The sequence below is a fragment of the Taudactylus pleione genome, unplaced genomic scaffold (genome assembly GCF_031769625.1).
Source record: "Taudactylus pleione unplaced genomic scaffold, aTauple2 ptg000334l, whole genome shotgun sequence".
In the NCBI taxonomy this organism is placed as follows: domain Eukaryota; kingdom Metazoa; phylum Chordata; class Amphibia; order Anura; family Myobatrachidae; genus Taudactylus; species Taudactylus pleione.
In genome coordinates, this window is record NW_028284735.1 from 5,989,550 (window position 1) to 6,009,277 (window position 19,728).

Genomic DNA, 19,728 nt, shown 5'->3' on the forward strand with positions numbered 1-19,728 from the left:
CGCTAATGGACTCGACCTGTCGGAATAAATCCTCACTGCGAGTGACATTTGTAATGATACTTGATGCATGTGCAATGCGAGTCTTATGCATGCACAGACCACAAATAATCGCTCAACTGCGTAAACATCGGCGTTGCATCCATCTCTAAATCTGGCCACAGGCACATGGCTCAGTGGAGGAAGAGTAGTGAGGTGGTCAACATGTCAATGCTGCAGTCCCTATGTAAAGTTGGTGGTTGTAGAATTAAGGAAGAATGGGGACAGTCCCCACGGCCTCATCCCCCACCCCATAGTAATCCATCTCCTATTAAGCATAAATGGAAAAATGCAAGTAGATTGTGCTGCTAATAGATCAGAAAGTCAGTAGTGGTAAGAACATGAATATTTGGCCTGCGGACCCTCTGAGGAAGGGGGCCTGGGACACATGCCCCCTGTGCCCTCCCTTTTAAACTGGCTTTGATTCATCCACATTATCGATCAGTTATACAACTTAGAAAATTAAGAAACATCAGTGTTCTTGTAAGTTTTCTTTTTCTTGTTTTGTTTGCACTTTCTTTTTACGTACTAAGGTGCTGTGTAACCTCGCCGGGCCCGGGTAAAGACGTCTGGCTTAATCGCGGGCAGCGTAGCCACGCCCAATTATACTTATTTAAAAAAAAAATAATTCTAATTTTTTGCAGCACCAGCGCTGCGCGCTGCGCGCTGGGGAGGGGGTGCTGTGATCAGTGTGATTGCTCCCCTCCACATGAATAGGAAACTGCTCAGCAGCAGCAAGCAGTCTCCCACTGTAGTCCAGCACACAGCAGCGTGTGCTGGGCTGCTATGTGATAAGAGGGAGGGGGGCGGTGTTGGATCCGAACCACCGCCAGGCCCCTCTAGCAAGCCCAGGTAATTAGTACCCACTCCTCCCTCTCGGCATCCCTGTCCTTTATGTGTGCCCAACGCGCCGACATGTCTGTTCCTGGGTACACATCAGAACGAGGTCATGAACGACAGAACGATACCTCGTTCCGTCCTTCATTACCTGCAATGGGGCTGCTTGCGATATCATCTGGTTTGACATGCAGCATGGCCGACCGGACAATGTCGCAAGCGTTCGCAGAAGCGAGCATATTGGCCGTCCACACTGAGCGATGCGGCCGATATGATTCCGGGAACGACATATCGTGCCAACATCGCTCCAGTGTGTACCTGGCTTAAGACGTAAGTCAATTTTATGACACCTCTCAGATGGAGCAGAACAAGCCCTCTTCAGAGCCAAGCTCATAGATGTTGCTTTCACAGTCATCCTGAAATGCTTTTTCAAAAGTAGGCTAGTATACAGTACCTTTGTCAGTTTGCCATTATGACTTTGGCAGCGCAAACCTGCAATACTGCAGAAGGATTAACAATGTGGGGGTTCTGTCATTTACAAAGAACTATTTGAATTCTCCATCAAAGTAGGGATATTTTACAGGAAACTCACACAGAGACATGTGAACCCCCAGGTGTGCATTCAAGCTAACAAAATGTGTTTGCTCTGGTGTAACACCTAGCTAGCCTCAATGTAAATGATTGATTCATATGGAATGTCATTCCAATGTCTTACAATGTGACCCTCTCAAAATACCTGTAATAAAGATACATTTTTCGTACACACACACACACATATATATATTCCTACATCAGGTGCACAGCTCCTGGAATTATCATATTCTCTCTACAGTGTGACACATATAATTTAAACATTTACAAATAAAATAAATAAATAAATAAGACATGTCTGTTATTTCTTACCCTCATTAGCCACGTCCCCTTAGGAAAAACAACAACTTTTTTTGCGGTGATGCGCACTGAGGAGGGGGTGCTGTGAGCCCCTCAGCCCGGTGCAAATCAAGGGGGGTACGATCAGTGTGATCGCTGCCACCCACCCACAGGCAGGGGAGACTACTGCTGTTGCTGCTCTGCAGCGGCAAGCAGTCTCCCATTACAGCATACTTGCCTACTTTTGAAAATTAGTTTCAAGGAGATTATAGTCAATGGTAGTATGTGCCACCGAGGGGGCGTACCATGCTCTGCCCAAAGGGCGTGTCTAGCCTTACCCATGGGCGTATCTATTGCTACTCAGGGGTGGGGCGCCAGAAATAATGGGATATCGGCATTGGATACTGGATTAGTGTTCACTCTAGCTCCAGGGCAGGCAGGGCGCCGGAGCTAGAGAGGGTATCCTCCTGTGCGCCGCTTCGGCGCGCGCACCCAAAAAGGGGGCGTGATCATTGAAAAGTGGGCATGTCTATAAGACACGTCCCCTTTTCGTCATTCTTGGGGGCGTGCCCGGCACTTACGGACACACTGGACAGCCCCCAAGCGCCGCTGACGGGGAGAATAGATGCCGGGCGCATGCGCCCAGCATCTGTTCACCGGTGGTGACGGGTCACCACAAATTTCCCCACCAGCGGGACACTGCGACCCGCGGGTGAAGCAGGCACCCGCAGGCTGTGAGGGCAGGGCGTTTTTTGCCCTCCAGAAGGAGCGCAGGGCGCCGTGCCCCGCTAAAACAGTCTAGCGGGAACGCTATTGTATACTGCTGAATGTAGGTTCTGGGGGTTGTGGGTAAGAGTCACTGCTGTCCAGTTGCTGTGTGGGCTGGTGTCTCACTCCTGTTGTAGTGGTGCAGGATGTGTCATATATTATTGTGTAGTTTCCTCTTCTCTACATAATATTAATAATACCACATATGTGTGATGGGAGCTGTGCTACTACCCTCATAACCTCAAAGGGGGAGGCTCCCGTGGGATGCGGGAGGGTAGGCATGTATGCATTGCAGCCCAGCACACAGCAGCATGTGCTGGGCTGCTGACAGGTAAGAGGGAGGGGGGAGCGGCCCCCAACAAGCCCGGGCCTGGCTAATTGGTACACACCCCCCCCCCTTTCTCAACTCCCTTGGGCATAACTGGAGCTTTGTGGGCCATATAGCAAGATCTTAAAAGGGCCCTTTAGTGGTAAAAAAAAACCCACATACAGTACATTTGCCCCCACACAGAGCCCATTCATGTTATGCCAAAGAGACCTCATTCAGATTATGCCACGCAGAGCCCATTCATGTTATGCCACACATACCTCATTTGGATTATGCCACACAGAGCCCATTCACGTTATGCCAAACAGACCTCATTCAGATTATACCACACAGAGCCCATTCAAGTTATGCCACATAGTAGTATCCCTTACACAATTATGCCACACAGTAGTAGTGCCCCTTACACATTATACCACACAGTAATGACCTATACAGATTATGCCACATAGTAGTAGTGCCTCAACTAACACATTATTCCACACAATAGTAGTGCCCCTTACACATTATGCCTCCACAGCAACTAACCTTCCCATGTCCCTCCAGCAGCCTCTCACCTCCCCGTCTGCCATCAACAACCAGCAGGAGTGGATTTGGGGCCGGGCCTCCAGCTAATTACAGCTGGCACATCGGCAAGCAGCGACAGACATGGACAGAGAGTGCTGGTGCAATTTGAATCTGGCTCCGGTCTCAAGCCAATTGGAGCTTGCAGACTGGGAGCCAATCAGAAGTCGCAACTGCTGATTGGCTGCCTGTCCGCGAGCTCTGATTGCTTTGCGACAGTCAGTGCTGTCTTCCCATGACTGTCTGCCAGTGCGCCACTGTAATCAGCCACCACCAAATCAACATTGCTGACACCCGGGGATCCCTTACTGGCCCTGACTGGACCGGTCCACCTTGTGTACATTAGAGTGCAGGGGGAGTGTCGGGTCACAGAGGCAACTCGGGGACCATAGCAGCCACACCCCTTGCACCCACAGTAGTTACACCACTGTTTGAATGCATGTTAGCAAACGGTGGGGTCCATTTCTGGTTCAATGGAATGGGGTTATAGGCGAGGATAATGTAAACAAATAACGGCTGCAGGTGTACATCAGGGTCCAGTCTTCAACCCGCAAACCAATTCAGGTCTGTAGGAAATAGAAACCTCCTTGCTGCGATCCGAGTGCAGCATTCGTAGACGTTTCCTCAGATCACTATCGCAACCCGTTATGGTTGCTTCTTTGGCCAGGCTGCATAACCTGAGACTTACTCATCCTGGCCAGTTCCTGGCAGCCTGCCACACCCGTTTCCAGGAATGCTGGACATCCCCCTGCTCAGCCCCCCAAACGCAGCAGCATATTAATCATGCTGCCTTTTGGGGGATCTGTGAGCGAGATCTCAGTACCTGTTCTGCACATACGCAGACCCCAAAATATCGGAGATGTACGCATACCATTGGGTTTGCTTACATCTCTGAACCAGGCCCAAAGACGCTTCATCGCTAAACACTGGAGGCCGTAGCCAGATGGAGAATCTGCACTTAGCATAGGGGTGGTGCAAGTTTTGATGGTGTGACCGATGGTGGAGTCTAAAGATGTGCCAAGCGGTTTTTGAGCATCTAATGTTTCTCAAAGTGGTCGTCTCAGTCCTTACACATTTGGACGCAAGAGTGTAAACCAGGGAGGGGCAAAAGACGCACACATGGCCACCATAGATCCAACTCAGAATCAGGCTCAATGTGTGTAGCATGTTTATTAAGGTTAACCAGTGCCGTAGCTAGCGCTCACAGCGCCTGGGGCAGGCCACGCCCCACCGCATGACGTCACGTGGCCGGGGGGGCGTGGCACCGGGAGCAGTCGATTAGAGCAATGCCCGGAGCATCCTCAGGATGCTCCAGGGGGCTGTAAGGGCAGCGGTGTGGACGCTCCAGGAGGCACTGCTGCAGAGATTTTGGCAGCAGGGTGCCATTACAGTGACCCTGTTAGCCAAATGCAGGAGCTGTGGGTTAGCAGTGGTGCTGCCCAAAGAGCACTACGCTCTGTGCGGCCGCACCGGTTGCACACCCCTAGTTACGGCCCTGAGGTTGACACACTGCTGATATTTTTATATTGTTAACAATAAATATATCAGAAAAATAATTCCCCTGAAAAAGAATATCAATATATAAACAGATGACATAAATGTGATGTCTTCAAGACTTCAATCAGGCAACTGGATGGAACAGGGATAAAAGTTTCTCACTTTTCCAACACGTTATTTAGTCATAAAGACATACATGAGCTTGTTTTCATTATGAAGAAAGGATAAATTGGGGACCTATAACATTAAATAATATACAACACATAAGTATTACACTTAGGGACCGCAATGTAGCGAGTTTAAACTTGCCTGATTATTTATATTGCTCTTGGCTCTCCTGGTGATCTTTTGGTCTGCTGTTGTTTACTGGGTATTTGGCATCCATCTGTAAGCAAAATTTAAAAAAATATGAAATGGGGTCACATTACAACTTCTGTACTGTAATGTGCATACTGTGGGCCTGATTAAGAGCCGCTCGTTAGATGCGGTCGCTCGCATGATGTGTATGCAAATTGCGTAGGCAGTACTCCCGCACAGCAATGCATTAGCACGCGATCACATAGTGTATGCAGACACCCACCAGCCTGTTTTAAGACGCCCACTTGTGCACGTCATGTCCAGGAGGACATCTACCATTGGTAGATCTGATGCGATCGCAGCACTTGAGGTTGACCATACCCTGCCGCAAGCACTGCGAGCACTTCAGTGTATAAACCAGCCAGGTGACATGTACTATGACGCTGTCTTATAATTATGCACACCTCTAAAACGCTGTTGAGATGCTCAGGCACGCCTGCGTTTACAGCTCCACTCCCCCGTTTTTAGTGGCCAGCCCCTGTTACCACCTACAGACGGCTTCCCCTGTCACTCACTCTGCTGGGCTGTCTATGTACAGCGAGCGAACGCATTGTGAACTTTCACTAAGGTATGCACATGCACACAATGCATACACAATGCATACCATCGGCAGCAGCGAGAGTATGCATCTTAGCGAGCGGGTCTGAATCAGGCCCTGTATGCACAAGGAAAACATTTGCTACCACAATTCATGTATAGCCCTAAAATTGAGAGATGTATAAACATTTCTATTGCCTTCAGCTTGGACACAATTCAATTGGTGATCTATATATAGAGAGTAATCCACCTTTAAGGAATTCTTACAAAAAAGCCCAGATGTGGCTGATTATATGGCTCTTCTTTCTTGGCACTCTTCTGATATGGCACGGCTGTCCTGGGTATGCATCGTCCATTTATGAGTCATCCTGTGCCCCCAATGCTAAACAATACTTTGACTACTGTGTACAAATCCAAAATTAATGAAAGCAAGAATTCACTGTGATGACTAAGAATTGTACTGGGGACACATATTGTGTAAGGTCCACATTTGCTAGTACATCTTCCCCTAAGTCACTTATTTCACTTATTCCAGGCCTGCATAGTATCCATTTGCATGAAAACGTCCTCACTGATCTACGTGAGAATGCCCCATCACACCCGAATTCTGCCACTTCAGTATAGCTGCGATCTAAATGCATTTGATTCTTCTAAGTGTGCCCATTTTTGGCACATAACCAGTACAAATTCACACAAGACAGCTAGACGGCGTACATTCAACTCTATCAGTTGCTGAAGTAAGAAAATTAAAATTAGCATCTCCTGGCACTCAAAAGTTCTTAAATGTCAGTATACAATATGTAGATGGATGGATGGATGAATTCTAACAGTCAGAAAATTTTTCTTAAAACCAGTAACTCGTCATTTGGATAACATAAAGGGGAGAAACCACATTAATGTAATAGCATCAATAGTGATTAATTTCAAAAAGTTCTCCAATCGAATGACGGCAGCTGGACCAAAAGACCCAATAATAGCAGGTACTACCAATGTGAGAAAGAAATCTGGATTGGGATAATCCAATAAGGTAATAAACTTGCAAGATGTGTACATCAAATAGGCATATCTCAGGTAACTTGGTATCTGAGTCTCATTTGGATGCTATTGAATGCATAGATACAGGGGCGTTTCTAGAAAGAAGGGGGCCCGTGTGCATTCTCCGTTACGGGCCCCCTCCTCTCCGTCCGGCGGCCAGTAGCGCACTGAGCGGTGCGTGGCCAGTGCCGCACTTATAGACTCTGGGCACTAGAGTGTGCACAGAGTCTATAGCGCATGCACAGAGTCTATAGCGCATGCAGAAGTCTATAGCGCATGGTCACGGCGGCGGCCATTTTCCATGTACTGTACATGCGCAAGTGACAGGAAAATGGTCACGGCGGCCATTTTCCAGCCGTTTTTTACAGTGCAGACACCGTAACCGACGTGGAACTCCGGAGAGGTAAGTATAATATGGGTGCAGGGTGTGCGGTGCGGACCAAGGGGCCCGTGTGCAACGCACACTCTGCACATATTATAAATATGCCCCTGCGTAGATAGTATAATCCTTCCTCAATAGCTCTCAGGCCAAACTATGTTGTCCAGAAGTAAAGAAGATATTAAATAATGCAATCACAGAAAACTTTGCACAAAGCATATCCTACAATTAACCAAAGTGGCTGCCTACAGAATAGGTTGAATCTGGGCACTTTCTCCAATCCAACCTGTCCTCAATGCTGCTGCTAGGTTCATCTTTCTCTCCAGATGTACTGATTCTGTCTCCTCTTTCCACCAGGCCCTACACTAGTTCCCCTTGCCATTCAGAATTCAAACTCTGCACATGCACCTATAAAAACCTCATCCAATCCTCTCCCCCTATATCTCAAACCTCATCTCCCTCCACAATCCCACTTCTCTCTGCTTACCACTGCCACCTCTTCTCCCAACTGATAACCTCTTACCACTCCCACCTACAAGATTTGACACGTGCTGCTCTTCACCTCTGGAACTCTCTCTCCCTCCCTTTCAGACACTCAGCCTATCTTTGAAGCTTTAAACGGGGTCTCAAAACCCACTTCTTTATTAAAGCTTTCCAGCTCTCTTCCTAACTCACTCCTTCATGCCTTACAATCTAGATAGTAAGCTCTCACGAGCAGGGCCCTCTTCCCTCACGTATGCCATCATCTCATCCTCATTACCATCAATGGCACTAAACCTCTGGGCCCAGCCGGCACAGCTTTTGTAGGTATTATGACTGTATATGCAGCAGTACTGTAAGTCTGTTGCACTGTTTTTTTTTTATTTTGTTAGCACTGCTTCTGTTTATGTACTATGTAAGGCGCTGCAGGCACCTTTTGGTTCCATATAAATAAAGGATAATAATAATAGATTGCATGGAATAGTCTCTCCAGACAACAAGGAAACAAGGTCTGGGTAGTAGAAAAACTGTTTTATTCTCAGAGAATCCCTCCTCCAACGTGTATTGATCCATGGGTTTTCATCAAGGTAGAATATAGTGTAGACAAACATTATCTAATGTATATGGATACAATATGGAACATCTTTGTTACTCGTACAAAATTCCTAATGTTAACTAGTATTTAGTTTGAAAAAATATATATTTTTTATTTAAGTAAAAACATCACAGACAAATCTGCAAGACATAGGCAAGTAAGTCAAGCATAAAAAAACGATTACACACATTAATAAGCAATACATAATAAACATATCCCAGCTCATTTCCGTTGACATCCTTTGCAAAGTATTGGCGTTCATATAGCCCAAGACTTGTGTAATACAGACACATATATAATGCTTGGATATAAATGCAAGTGAGTGATAGAATTAAAAACAAAAGTAAAAAAAAAAAAAAATGGGTGTCTGGCACTCACTAGTCGAGCAGCATAATGGGCGGATTACCCAATAGAATTTGAGTTTCAGACGCATGTTATGGTGGATTTGGGATTGTGTTGAACTTGACAACGTTGCTATAAAACTTTCCCATGTATCAAAAAAGGAAGAGGCCTTTTTTTTCTTTAGCAAACATCGTCTCCACCCAGTCCATTCGAAAAATAAAGGTTAGTTTCTCCCCATATAGTTGAAAATAAATAGGGGTTGGGTGTATCCACTCTTGTAAAATGGTCTTTTTTACCGCAGCACTTATAGGAAGCAATAATGTCCTACTGCCCTAGGTAAGTCTCTGATCTTCCAGAACGACCCATTCAGGTGTAAATGGCACATAGTTGGCCAGGTGGGTGTCAGCTTCCCGCCTTCGGAAAAAAATAGTTTTTTTTTGTTTCATACAACAAAAACAGGATTGTGTCCTGGAGCAAAAACTCCTAATTTATAGACAGAAATACAATATACAGCATGCCATTTATGTATGACAGACTACAATGAAGAGAGGAGAAATAATAACTCCTATTAGCAGACAAACAGAGTAGTAAATTACCCTTTCTGACAATGATGTAACACTGGAGGCTCAGTATCAAAGAATTGTAATAGGACAAACTGTCATTTAAAAACAGATGAGACCACTGCCTAAAACATAATAACATATAGGCATTTTAAACGCTTTAGAAAAACTGACTTTAGTGGCTTTAAACGTGGGGAAAAAAGAAAAATAAACCATAAAAACAAAGATAAAAACAGAGTAAATACTCGCTATTTGCACTTTTAAAGTTTCAGTCTTCTTGAAGTATTTAAAATGCCTATATGTTATTATATCTAATGTAGTGGTCTCATCTGTTTTGAAATGACAGTTTGCCATATACAACTTCTTTGATGCTGAACATTATTATCAGAGAGGATCATTTATTACTTTGTCTGCTAATATGAGTTTCTCACGAGCAGTGGGCAGATTTTACCTAAGGGCTTCAGAGTTGTCGCATCCTCAAGTAAAATCTGCCACCTTTTAATGAGCCTGTTGGAACATATCCTTGTCCCTTTATTAATAATGTTTTACAAATTCCACATTAAAACACATGCTTCACATTTGTAGGGCTGATAAAATAGTTAATTTTTAAAATAGCATTCTTCTTATACATCTCCCCTAAAATGGAATTCATACCCTTGTCCAATCAGATGGCGTCCTTGAGAAGTGAATAATTACAGTTACTAAGGAGATGTAAACTGTAAAAGTGAAGCAATTTCCCCTTTCCTTGTGTAACTGGAAGTGATATTTGCAAATCCAAATGCAAAACCAGAAGTATTATCAGCACACCATAATAGCTGGCCACATCAGTCCTAAATATTAGGAACTAAAGTTCCACTGCACTTTAATAAGTTGACTATGGATAATACTAAGCTCCCCTAAAGTATATATTGGGACCCAGTACCAACATAACAACGGGAATTTAAATATGAAAATGTAATTTTTTATACTGGTTGTCATGGTGCCAATAAATACAATCCTCACTAGGACAAATCTACAGAATTGAACATTCTAAAACAATATTGAATATTCCAGATCTTAAATTATTCTTATTATAGAATAGTATTCTATAAAAATAATAACTTAATTAAGATCTAGAATGAAATCCCCATGCATGCAATTATACAGTAAAATAGAGAGTCATTATAAAATTGTATATAGAGCGCTATGTAAAGTGCATGCAGGGCCAGATTAACAATGGGGCAGATGGGACTACAGCTCCAGGCCCCCAAGTAATAATAGGCCCATCACCATGACAGCATGGTGATGATTGATAACCAGCCGCCCAGCTAGCCACATTGTTGGCCAGAAATCATATATACTGAAACTGTGTTTCTGTTTTTTCTCACAAAATGATGCAATTTTTCTACGTTTACATATTTAGGGAAGCATTGGGGCTGACAGTGTAGGGGGATGAGTGGTACACGGCCACACCCACCCAGCACTGGCCACACCCACCCAGCACTGGCCACACTCACACAGCACTGGTCATCAATAGGCCCTTGATAATTTTCAGCCCCAGGCCCATGTGGCTCTTAATCCGGCCCTGAGTGCATGATCTTGATTTGGTGTTTGCACTCTTGGTATCTTCACCTGAGAACACTTTACTTCTCAGGACATTAGACTGGAGCCGCTAAACATAATTTTTCTTCAACAAAACGACTGCTTTGTGACCTGTGACCACCAAATAAGTGCAAACCTTTTTCTGAGAGTCCTGAGTGGAGTCCACCCTCTTCTCCTACCAAAGCAGTGCTGATCCACACTAAGCCAGTGGTTCTCAAACTCTGTCCTCAGGACCCCACACAGATCTCGTTTTGCATGTAACCCAGCAGGTGCACAGGTGTATTCATTACTCACTGACACATTTTAAAAGATCCACAGGTGCAGCTAATTATTTCACTTGCGATGCTGCGAGGGGATCTGGAAAACATGCACTGTTTGGGGTCCTGAGGACCGAGTTTGAGAACCTGTGCACTAAGCAATCCAGAGGAATTAGCTGTCACAAACCAGGAGGTGCTGCAACAGCATTACCACACACACACCATAGGGGAAAACGCAGGATTTTTAACGGGGGGTTTCTAGTATATATATATTTTTGGAAAGGCATCGCATAACATGGTCGACAGTGACAATGTCCACACCAATGTTGACATGGTCCTACATATCAACAGGCACCATGTCAACATCCTCAGAATGTCCACAATGTTGACATGTGAAATGTCGACATACTCAGAATGAACCACGAGACCTAATAATTGACCCCCGTTTTAGTTAGATTAACAAACTGCTTGAATAGGGTAGTACAGTTGTATTCGTTGACGATTTATAAATATCAGGGAATCCTAATATCAAAGCAGTTTATAGAGGTTTTCTTACCAGTTGTAAGGATAAACAGATTTAAGAGAAAGGAGAGTGTCCTGTGCAACCCCAACTGCTAGAGCTTCACACTTTCAAATGTTTAACTTATAGTAAGAGGCTGCAGAATAATCCTGGAGAACTGCCTTGATGTCAGCTAATCAGACCATGGGGTTAGTGGCAAAGAGACGCACATCGCCTGAGAAGAGACAAAATTATTATGATGAGTGTGCCCTACCATGATACTGGGGAAATGGTCAAGAACTCTAATTTTTTATGCTAATGGGGGTGATCTTGTCTCTGGGGGAAGGGGCTTGCTTCCGGGTGCCAGACTTTAAGTTCTTTTGCTCAATCCCAGCACTTCAGTTTTTACAGTATTTATAAATGTGATTATTATTAGTAGTAGTTGCTCACTTCCCGCTTATATAATTTTATGGACCCTTTCTCTGTTTAATGCACCGTTTCTCCTTTTTGTCATGTTTTGTCTGCTTTCCCTTCCTTCCTGCCATTTTATCTACCCTAGGGCCTGATTCATTGAGGACCGCAACTGCGATTGCAAAAGCAATTATGTACGCAGTCTCACTGCGATAGTATGCTAATTCATTGCAATCGCTATACCGTCGCAGCACAACATAAGGCTGCCCACTTTACCTTACACAAATCCAGGGGCGCCGAGACGGGGGGGGAGCGGGTACAATTTACCCGAGCCCGGGCTTCCAGTGGGATCCGGGTCCGGTGCCGCCCCCCCTCCCTCCTCTTTCCCTCGCAGCAGCCCAGCACACAGCGTGTCCTGGGATGCAGTGGGAGATTGCTGTGGCTGCTGCTTAGCAGCCGCGAGCAATCTCCTATCCCTGAGAGGGGTAGCGATCACACTGATCGCGCCCCCCCTGGCTTTGCTCCGGGATGAGGGGCTCACTCCGCCCCCTCCCCAGTGCGCAGCGCCGCAAAAGTGGTTTTTTTCTCTCAAGGGGGCGTGGCCAAGCCTCACACGATTAGGCCACGCCCCCTCTTTACCTGGGCCCGGTGGCGCTCTCTACGGCCCTGCACACATCTGTAATCCTTAGCAAGACTGTGAAACCATTGGTAACATTGAGTACAATCACAGCCACATGCACACTTGCACAAGCTCTGACCTTACTCAGGAATTGATAACTTCATTGCACGCTATGAGTACTCAAGCTGCACTAGGCATCGCAGTGGATATTTGCACGCCCATGCAACAGCGTTCAAATGCACTGGCACGCCTGCGTTTCGCCGATTAGCCCCCTGTCTCTTCCCACAAACGGCGCTTCCTGTCAATCACTCTTGGATGGGTCTGCACAGTTGCTGCGATTGCAGTGGCCAGTTCGCGCATTGCGATGCATACGAATGTGCAGAACGCAATAATCGGCCAATTGCGTACGTAATTGCAGTTGCGATCGGTAATGAATCAGGCCCCTAATCAATAATGTCTCTGTTCCAACCGCACATACCCTCTTTCCAGGCTCTGACTGTTGCAGATGAAATCACAAAATCTTAAAAATGTCAGGAATTTTATCCATAACAGATAACTCATTGTTGGACTGACTTAATATGAAAGAGAGCTGGAGAATTCTGCAAGGGAACATGAGGAGAGATGTAACACGATGAACAAAAAAAAGAGACACTAGTGAACAAAAAGCCAAGGATTGTGAAGAAACACTAATAGGTAAGTCACATAATAAAAAAAAACATAAATAATCTTAATTGTTTAGTGTAGAGGTGTAGAAGTAGTTGAGGAAAGGTAGATGCTGAATTATCAACATAAAAGCAAATGAAAATATTAATATTTATGGTTGTGGACCCGAGCCATGTGGCTAAGATGGCCACTACTGTACAGAAAAGAGAAACTTCCACTGCTGTGGGCCAACAATTTGAGATGCCAGCACTATGCGCCTAATGTGCACTGGAAATATAATGTTGTAGTATGTACATTTGTAATACCTGTTAGCTGTGACACTGTAACTGCAGCACCAAAGGAGTTAAGTCCCATCATTGAGCATTGAGACTAGAGAATTCATATTTTAGAAATAATTCTTAAACGTTGGAAAATGTATTTGAATATGTTAGATATAATGATTGGCACTTCTGTGCTGGAATAGTTAATGTCCAGCACCAGTGGCAGACTGAAGCATGGAGGGCCCACATGGCAACGCAATAATATAGGCCCACAAAGGGGTGTGGCCAGTCACTGGAGGTGTGTGGCCAATAACCAATATATATACTAGTGGGAGGGATCAGTGATCTACTCCTGTGCATGACAGTCAGTTATGTGGGCAAGGGAGGTTGTGGGGGGCATGAAGGGGTCATATAGGCAGTGCAGTTCTTGGTATGGAGGGGCCAGGGGCATAGTACAAACAGCAGAGCGATAGTGTTTGGTATGGAAGGGTCAAGGTAATAGTGCAGATAGGTAGTGGTGAATATGGAGGGGTCAATGAGGGGAGTCCCCTCTTTCAAATTATGTGGGCCCCTTAGCACCTGTGATCAGCAGACAATAGGGCCCAGAGCTATGGAATTCTTTTTTCCGTAGATGAAGGAAGGACATGTTGTTCGCTATCTCCCTCATATTGGCCCGCACACACATGGGGGCACCCTGTCATTAAACAATGTGCCCCTTTAGTAGTTAAAGCTCTGGAAAGTGATATAGTGGAGAGTGATAAACGACCAGCCACTCAGCTACTAACTGTCATGTTACAGTTGTGTTTGAAAAATGACAGTTAGGATTGGTTGGTCAGCTGTCACTTTCCACTTTATCACTTAGAGAGCTTAGTACACTTGACCCATTGTTTGGTGATCACCAGATAATAACTGAATCAGTAAACAAACAAAAACAACAATTTTTATGAAGGATATGGACAATAAAGATATCGTTCAACGATATATGGTTCATATCATTCAGTGTGTATGCAGTGAACGACCAATGATGCACGCTCCTGCGGGTCGTTAACGATGTCTTGTCATCCATACATGCAGGCCAATCTGATGATATCGTCAAGAATTGCCTGTTCAGAGATGTGGCAGGATGACTTCACTGAAAGATATCTTTCAGTGTGTACACTAGCGGTTCCCAAACTTTATTGTAGAGTATCAGCATTGTTTTCATGGCACCCCACTGCCAAAAATGTGTTCTTGAGAAATTCAAAAATGTAGTAAATAAGTAAATTGGAGTAAATTGTGCTGACCTGTCATTCTTAGGTTCAGCTGTTTGTTGGTGGACAGGTTTGTGCTTTTGTTTGTCCACATATTTACATTACATTGACCATAAATAATTTGATTCAGTGCTGGACCACCAACCTGAGGCACCCCTGCAAGTGTCCTGAGGCACCCCAGGGTGCCACGACACACTGGGCCTGATTCAGACCCGGACGCTCTGACAAGAGCACTCGCTCTGAATCTGGGCCCTCCTACCTAATATTGGAGCGGCCTCCTGGCCGCTCGCATAGCTGTGGGTGACCACCCACAGCTTATGCGAGCAGCCAAAAAGATGGTCGCGATGGTCAAGACATCGCGACCATCGGGCTTGCGACGAGACCCTAGTGATGTCATTGGTCCCAGACGGTAGGCGTTCCCATGGGAACGCCTCCATCTGGGCAGCCACGCCCCCGGCACGCCCACCAAAGGGGGCGTGCTGTTACTCACCATCGACAGCATGCCCCCTTTGGTGCGAGACCCATAGCGACGGCTTGGCCGTCGCTATTCTGGTCTCGCGCATGCGCACGACGGAGCTCCCTCCGTCGTGCGCATGTGCACTAGGGCACCATCGACCCGCTTGCGAGCACTCAGCGCTCGCGAGCGTGTCTGAATCAGGCCCACAGTTTGGAAACCACTGGTGTACACCGAATATCGTTTGACCTGCACTACAGGAAGTTCAAGGGAAATCTTTCACCAATATCTTTCATACAGCACATAGTCTAGTGTGTATGAGCCTTTAGAATAGGTAATTTTCTGAAAATACTAAGGGCTCTATTTAAGTATTTATCAACATTATTTTTACTAAAATAATGTGAAACATTATTTTAGTATCACCTATAGTTATTACAGGGCAATTGGAGTAGAATTCGTAAAATTCTACTCCAAGCCCTAAGTATCACTTATTTTTTAGTAAAGCAGATCACATTTCCCATAACTGTAATGGGAAATGTGATCTGACCATAGTTACTAAAAATAAATGTGAAAAAAATACCGGAGAAAGCCCTGTGATAATAACGCCAACTGGAGGTGGCGTTATCCAGGGTCTTCCCCGGTTACCGGACTCCTGGCCTGCTCTAACGGGGAGAGCAGAGCCGGGAGTCGGTCCCTGTAATCAGCTGTGTGGTCTAAACAGACCGCAAGCTGATTACTGTAAAAAAAACGAAAAAAGAAAAAAAAATTGTAAAAAAAAAAATTACTTACCTGACTCCAGGGACCAGTGATCGGGCCTCCGGTGATGACTCCCCTCCGGTCAGCTGGTCTCCCACAGTGCACTGCTGCCCGGTCATCAGGTGATCGGGCCCCAGTGCAGTATGGGAGATCACCTGACCGGAGGAATGGAGAACATCACTGGAGGCCTGGAGCATGCAGGTAAGTGTAAGTAAGGGAGAGGGGGGTTGCGGGGGGGGAGAGGGGTGGGGGTCACGGGGGTCCGCAATCGCGGGGGTGGGCCTTAGTGCCGGGGGACGGGGCTTAGCGCCGGAGGGGGGGGTAGCAGCGGCGACCGGTCGGCGCATGTGCGGGCACTTAATCACGGTATTTTTTGTGAAAATACAGTGATAAGGCTCCGAAGTGGATTAGCAGGGACAGAGCTTTATCGCAAGCTCTGTCCCTGCAAGGGATTTGTAGTAAATCCCTGTGATATTGCCTGAATTCGCAATGCGAATTCACTCGGTAATATCACACTACAATCTGCATTACCAATGCGGATTGTAGTAAATAGAGCCCTAAATCTTCTGAAAAAAAACAAGGTATAATTTGTTTGGGTACCGTATAAGAAAATCAGTCATATTGATGTTGGAATGTGATGAGCACTAACGTCAGAAAATGATCTCAGCACAAGAAAACACTCAAGGGTAAGATAGCAGTGAAGGGGCTAAAGAGTCAGGGGGCTGGCTGACCCCATGCTGTGCTGCGCTGGCTGACCGCATGTTGTGTGCCTGTGCTGCGCTGGCTGACCCCATGTTGTGTGCCTGTGCTGCGCTGGCTGACCCCATGTTGTGTGCCTGTACTGCGCTGGCTGACCCCATGTTGTGTGCCTGTACTGCGCTGGCTGACCCCATGCTGTGTGCCTGTACTGCATTGTAAACTACCAATGGCTGATGGTTTTGCCATCGATGACAGATATCCAATGGTTCTCCATAAGCTTCTGGTGGTGAAATAGCTATCACTATCCAGGAGGTGCTACAGCAGCATAACTACACATACCCAGAAGTAAGTGGTTTCAGGGACCGGTGTAGGAGCCTGGTGATGGCAGTGACTAACCCCTTATGGTGCAGTAGGAGGAGTCAGTAACAGCAGGTTACTGATGGTAAATGATAATGCCTGTACCACAGGAATGGCAAAGTTCAGTTGCTCAGGAAAAGTGACCCCACATCGTGTCGTAAGTCAAATTTAAGAATTAAAAATTAGAGAAGTAATTACATATATCCAAGGATCTAGGATCACTGTGATGCCACCGCACCTTTATATTAAATTAGAATCATGTTTAAAACTTTTTCTTTACCTTGGAGCTGTTTTAATTTTTCTGTCTCTCATTGTCCAAGTTATAGATGCATCCGCACCTATGGCTGAACATGATACAATCTTCTAGAGAAATAGTCATACAGATGTAGCAAATGTAACACATCATAATGCATAAATTCCAGTCGTTTGCTATATCTCTATCTTCCTCTGCCTAGAATACTTACAAAGTGTCAGGAGTCCAAATGAAGCATATATTTGTGTCTATGAAGCATGTAGACCATGCAGACCTGGATATACCATTGGACATGTGAGGCCAGACATTCAACTTTCTCCAGAAAAGAAAACAAACAAATGTGAAACTATCTCACACTGTAGCCAGTCCCCCTACACCTGTATGTGCTCTGAACCTGGTTTAACCAAGAACCTTCACCTGGAGGGTAAGGCTCTGGCACTGTAATGGTTAATGGTGGTTGTGGCCGGGTCCCCCATGTCTTATTAAGAAAATATATAATATATTTAATAGATAACCACAAATGAGCCCTATTGTGTGACATTGGCACCTTGTTTGAAGGGTATGAAGCCAGATGTGTGTTCTGCGTGTCTGAGTGTTCCAGTTCCACTGGAAATATCCCATTGATGAAGTTATTGTAATGAATTGTAGATTGCTGGTTAGATCCAAACATATATGGATTGCTTCTTATGCTGCCCACTGATGCATTATTTAATACAAATATGTAAAATCCCAGTGCAGGTTTAGTGGTGCTAGGGGATGATTTATCTCTGTGGAAAAACTATATAAAAACAGCCCATGTGTGTTTACCATCTTGAACATCTGGTTGAATCACCAGCACCACAAACTGGTGCGTAACAGCCCTTGTAAGGACTCTTTTCAAGCAAATAAACATTCTGCTTGCAAGAATCTGCCTGGTGCCTATTCCCTGTTGTAACCTCCAGATAAGAGCTTAACTCTCATCCATTCCCCTGTCTGCCCTGTGTTGAACCACATGAACAGAGTCAAAGCACGGCCTGCTACCCTGCAGTCCTGATCCAAGGTAAGTGGTCAGGAGGAACCAACCATAGTGGCCAGAAAAGAGGTGCTGCAGCAGGTATACCAAAAACTCAGAAGCAATCAGCTCTAGGTGCTTGTGTAAAAGCCTATTGGCCACATCTTACTCCCCTACAACTAGTATGCAGTTGGTGCTCACTTGTACAGTAGTAGTGGCCAATAACGGCAGGTTACTGATGGAAAGGAACCCAAATAAAAAAACAGTAACACCACAGTTTATAGCTGGTAGTCTCATCTGTGGAGATAAAACCTTGTGGCAGTGTAAGCCCATCCTATCACAATGATTATCTAGACAAAAAGAGAAGTCCCTAAAAGGGACTTGTCCTTTAAGCTGCATTTTCAGTACATGACTATCCCTACTGTAACAGCTTGCAGGGAACAGGATTTCTTATTCAAACACCCTAAATCTGTTCATGATATAAAAACTTTTACATATCCATCAAGTTGTATTTTAGGTTTAGGTGCCCTGTACTGTAACATACTGCTAGCTTGCTAAATATATATATATATATATATATATATATATATATCTTTGTTATAGAAAAATGTGAAGCAATCTGCTGTCTTGGTGACTAACGCTCTGATTTGAGTGTAGCGTACACAAATATCTAACAAGAATTTGGGTGGAGGAATGCAGAGTTAACGTGGCAAAGAACAAAGGGATGTGAAGAAAATGATCAGGTAAAATATCCAAAAAAGTGACCTGCCTCCCAGACCCATGCACTAAAGTTATGCCATGGATTGGCAACATTATATACATGTCTACGTCCACTCAAAAACTATTTGGTAGTTCTCATATATATGACCAGTTGACCAGTACAGCTAGCAAATATATACTGTATATATACAAACAGTGACTATATCACACACCCATCTGCATTCCAAACTATATGGAAATATAACACAATAACTTATTACTGTAAGTGCACTGTTGATAGTACAGTTTTCCCATTAAACAAATAAAACAATGTACTAGAGGGTACAAGTAACAGAGTAGAAGCATTCAGAATAAATTCCCAAATGACAAGTGTATATTATCCCCCTACACGCTCATAAGGTAGAGATAAAGCAGGCCCAATTACCTTCTGATGTACAGACTTGCAGCCTCTGCTCTCCCCCTCCCTGTACCACGTCTACACAGAATCCAGGGGTAGAATGCAGGCAGCTGTGAGCAGACAGAAGACTCACTGTCCCATCTGGGAAGAGGGGGCCTGTCCCTCCTACAGCTGGCTGCACTCTTTACCAATAACATGCAAGAATCAGTGATTGTGAGGCCGCCCCAAGCCTCCACCATAGAAGAACAAGGAGTATCTTATTCTGTAGTGAGAAAATAAACACCCACTGCCCTTCTAACTTGTAAAAATTGCATCTTGAAGCGTATTCATTGTTTGCAAAATGTGGAATTTTATATTGTTTCCACTGCCCACCCATATT

At 45.0% G+C, this 19,728-nt stretch overlaps 1 protein-coding gene across 1 annotated transcript in view; it reads right to left on the reverse strand.

Annotated features, from left to right (window-relative positions):
• PHLDB1 (pleckstrin homology like domain family B member 1) overlaps positions 1 to 19,443 on the reverse strand; it is a 211,166-nt gene extending 191,723 nt beyond the window's left edge. Inside the window, exons 1-2 of the mRNA XM_088443833.1 lie at positions 19,377 to 19,443; positions 5,207 to 5,282 (exon numbers count right to left, since the gene is read on the reverse strand). The gene's annotated coding sequence lies outside the window, so the exon portion shown is untranslated. The remainder of the gene's footprint in view (positions 1 to 5,206; positions 5,283 to 19,376) is intronic.
• Between the last annotated feature and the right edge of the window lie 285 nt (positions 19,444 to 19,728).